Below are 4,670 nucleotides of genomic sequence, written 5' to 3'. Positions count from 1 at the left end.
GGCTACATGGCTATACGCATGGCTACATAGCTATACGCATGGCTACATAGCTATACGCATGGCTACATAGCTATATGCATGGCTACATACATGGCTACATAGCTACATACACGGCGACATACACGGCTACATAGCTATATACACGGCTACATACATGGCTACATACATGGCTACATACATGGCTACATGCTATACATGGCTACATGCATGGCTACATACATGGCTACATACATGGCTACATGCATGGCTACATGCTATACATGGCTACATGCTATACATGGCTACATGCTATACATGGCTATATGCTATACATGGCTATATGCTATACATGGCTACATACTATACATGGCTACATGGCTATACATGGCTACATGCTATACATACATGGCTACATGGCTACATCCTATACGTGGCTACATGGCTACATCCTATACGTGGCTACATGGCTACATCCTATACGTGGCTACATCCTATACGTGGCTACATCCTATACGTGGCTACATCCTATACGTGGCTACATCCTATACGTGGCTACATCCTATACGTGGCTACATCCTATACGTGGCTACATCCTATACGTGGCTACATCCTATACGTGGCTACATCCTATACGTGGCTACATCCTATACGTGGCTACATCCTATACGTGGCTACATCCTATACGTGGCTACATCCTATACGTGGCTACATCCTATACGTGGCTACATCCTATACATGGCTACATCCTATACATGGCTACATCCTATACATGGCTACATCCTATACATGGCTACATCCTATACATGGCTACATCCTATACATGGCTACATACTATACATGGCTACATACTATACATGGCTACATACTATACATGGCTATATACTATACATGGCTACATACTATAGATGGCTACCTAGCTATATACATGGCTGTAGAAAGATTGTCAAGTCAGGAACTTTCTAGGGACCCCACCCTTCCAGTACCACTTAGTTCCCACTTGCCCTTAAACCCCCCCCCCCCTCCAAACACACACCTGTATAGCTCTGGAGAGCCCGTAGAGGTTAGACGAGATCCAGGCCTCTCTGTTAATCTCCGTCCAGCTGGTGTTGTCAGGGTTAATTCTGTACTCACAACGCTCCTCCACAGACTGACAGGGGAATCAAAGCATAGACCTTATTAGGACTAAAAGTACAGTGAAAATAGTGCATTCAGAGAGTATAACATTACAGCCTTATTCTAATGGATTAAATGTTCTTTTCCTCATCAATCTACACACAATATACCCCATAATGACAAAGCGAAAAACAGGTTTAGACATTTTTGCAAAAATATAAAACAGAAATAACTTTACATAAATATTCAGACCCTAGACAGGATCTGCAGAGAAGAATAGGAGAAACTCCCAAATACAGGTGTGCCAAGCTTGTAACGTCAAACCTAAGGTTGTAATCACTGCCAAAGGTGCTTCAACAAAGTACTGAGTAAAGGGTCTGAATACTTATGTAAATGTGATCGTTTTTAAAATTTGAAAAACATTTGTAACAATTTCTAAAAACCTGTTTTTTTGCTTTGTCATTATGGAGGTATTGTGTGTAGATTGAAAAAAAACAATTGAATCCATTTTAGAATGAGACTGTAACAAAATGTGGGAAAATGTCAAGAGGCCTGAATATTTTTCAAATGCCAGAGTAGAAGATAAACAGTAATTAGTCATGATTTATTAGGATGCCCATTCGCTAATGCCGGAACGCTGGCTAATCTTCCTGGGGGTCCACATTGTATTAAGAGCTACTGGTTCGTGTCTTCATAGTGACTTCAGGGGGACTCCCACCAGAGAAATACTGCTCAAATTCAGATACACTGAGCAAAAGTACGTGGACACTCCGTCAAATTAGTAGATTTGGCCATTTCCGCCAAACACGTTGCCGACAGGTGTAGGTAAAAACAATAATACATGAAAAAAAAATATCTAAATAATTAATAAAAATTGAGCACACAGCCATGCAATCTCCATAGACAAACATTGTCAGTAGAATGGCCTTACTGAAGAGCTCAGTGCCTTTCAACGTGGCACCGTCAGAGGATGCCACATTTCCAACAAGTCAGTTCATCAAATATCTTCCCTGATAGAGCTGACCCCGGTCAACTGTAAGTGCTGTTATTGTGAAGTGGAAACGTCTAGGAGCAACAACGGCTCAGCTGCAAAGTGGTAGGCCACACAAGTTCACAGAACTAAAACTTGTCTGTCGTTCTTTGCACTCACTACTGAGTTCCAAACTGCCTCTGGAAGCAACGTCAGCACAACTGTTCGTCGGGAGCTTCATGAAATGGGTTTCATGGCCGAGCAGCCGCATACAAGCCTAAGATCACCATGAGCAATAACGACCATCGAGTGGTGTAAAGCTCGCCGCCATTGGACTCTCACAGTGGTTCTCTGGAGTGATGAATCATTCTTCACCATCTGACAGTCCGACGGACTAATCTGTGTTTGGCGGATGCCAGGAGAACGCTACCTGCCCCAATGCATAGTGCCAACTGTAAAGTTTGGTGGAGGAGGAATAATGGTCTGTGGCTGTTTTTCATGATTCAGGCCCCTTAGTTCCAGCGAAGGGAAGTCTTAACGCTACAGCATACAATGACATTCTAGACGATTCTGAGCTTCCAACTTTGTGGCAACAGTTTGGGGAAGGCCCTATCCTGTTTCAGCATGACAATGCCCCCGTGCGAGGTCCATACAGAAATGGTTTATCGAGATCAGTGTGGTAGAACTTGACTGGCCTGCACAGAGCCCTGACCTCAACACCATCAAAAGCCTTCCCAGAAGAGTGGAGGCTGTTGTAGCAGCAATGTTCCAACATCTAGTGGAAAGCCTTCCCAGAAGAGTGGAGGCTGTTATAGCAGCAATGTTCCAGTGGAAAGCCTTCCCAGAAGAGTGGAGGCATAGCAGCAATGTTCCAACATCTAGTGGAAAGCCTTCCCAGAAGAGTGGAGGCTGTTATAGCAGCAATGTTCCAACATCTAGTGGAAAGCCTTCCCAGAAGAGTGGAGGCTGTTATAGCAGCAAAGGGGAGGGGACCAACTCCATATTCATGCACATGATTTTGGAATGAGATGTTGGACATGCAGGTGTCCACATACTTTTGGTCATGTAGTGTAGATTCAAAGATGAAGACTTGCGTTGGCTCCCTGAGCTAATACCAAGGCTTTAGCTCAGCAGGCTAGCACAGTCACAGTACGAATCCCAGTCGGTCACACGTACCATCATTCGTGCGTGGCTGATGTTCCAAGTCAGCGTTGTCATGGTTCTGTTCTGGGGTCCACAATGGAATCCTCAATGATGTGGCGTGCCTGGCCATGGTAACCGGCAGGTACTTCTCCATCCAGCGAGGGGCGCGGTTAGTTTTGGTCAGCAGTCGCCTAGAGACCAGACGGTTGCCGGGTGTTACATCCCTGAAGATGATGTCCTCCGTTAGGACATGGTTACTGTAGGGAGAGAAGAGAGTTCATTGTAATATTGTAATATTTATAGTTCCTTGTAATATTGTATTACAGTTAGAGACATGCTGGGGAGAAAGGAGATGGGAGGGGTAAATTAGGTATCATTCAGAGACACTGTACAGCTTAAAAGGATACTAAAGGATACTTAAAAGATGAGGTCGAAACGCATCACCACAACAACAAAAAAAAGTGTATTAACCAAAGTCCCAGAATGCCCCTTGATCCAGACAGGTAAACTCAGATACTGCTCAGTTCAATCATTTGGGCATCTTTGAATTCAGTATCATTATATATGTTTTTTTTTACATTTCATTTTAAAATAAGAGACAGCCATGTATGCATTAATTCACAAATTATACAAATCTAAGTACACAGTGTCTTCATTAGGTTCAGACCCCCTTCACTTTTTCCACCTTTGGTTAAGTTACAGCCTTATTCTAAAAATGTATTGAATTAAATATTTTCCTCAATCTACAAACAATACTCAATAATGACAAAGTGAAGTTTTTGCAAATGTATAACAAACAGAAATACTTGATTTACGTAAGTATTCAGACCCTTTGTTATGAGACTTGAAATTCAGCTCAGGTTCATCCGGTTTCCATTGATCATCCTTGAGATGTTTCTACAACTTGATTGGAGTCCACCTGTGGTAAATTCAATTGATTGGACATGATTTGGAAAGGCACACACCTGTCTATAAGGTCCCACAGTTGACAGTGCATGTCAGAGCAAAAACCAAGCCATGAGGTCAAGGAATTGTCCGTAGAGTTCGAGACAGTATTGTGTCGAGGCACAGATCTGGGGAAGGGTACCAAAACGTTTCTGCAGCATTGAAGTTCTCCAACACCACCGTCTAGTACCATCCAGAATCTTCCTAGAGCTAGCCGTCCGGCCAAACTGAGCAATCGGGGAGAAGGGCCTTGGTCAGGAGGTGACCAAGAACCCAATAGTCACTGTCAGAGCTCCAACTGAGTTCCTCTGTGTGGAGACAGAACCTTCCAGAAGGACAACCATCTCTGCAGCACTCCACCAATCAGGCCTTTATGGTAAAGTGGCCAGACGGAAGCCACTCCTCAGTAAAAGGCACATGACAGCCCGCTTGGAGTTTGCCAAAAGGCACCTAAAGGACTCTCAGACCATTTGAAACCAAGATGGAATTATTTGGCCTGAATGCCAAGCATCATGTCTGG

At 43.7% G+C, this 4,670-nt stretch overlaps 1 pseudogene; it reads right to left on the bottom strand.

Annotated features, from left to right (window-relative positions):
* Nucleotides 1-449: 449 nt before the first annotated feature.
* LOC124030335 lies at nt 450-3,462 on the bottom strand (annotated as a pseudogene).
* Nucleotides 3,463-4,670: the final 1,208 nt, after the last annotated feature.

Source organism: Oncorhynchus gorbuscha, unplaced genomic scaffold, assembly GCF_021184085.1.
Source record: "Oncorhynchus gorbuscha isolate QuinsamMale2020 ecotype Even-year unplaced genomic scaffold, OgorEven_v1.0 Un_scaffold_10671, whole genome shotgun sequence".
Taxonomy (NCBI): Eukaryota; Metazoa; Chordata; class Actinopteri; order Salmoniformes; family Salmonidae; genus Oncorhynchus; species Oncorhynchus gorbuscha.
Note: the sequence above shows the minus strand (reverse complement) of the source record. Positions and strands in the feature narration are given on the sequence as shown.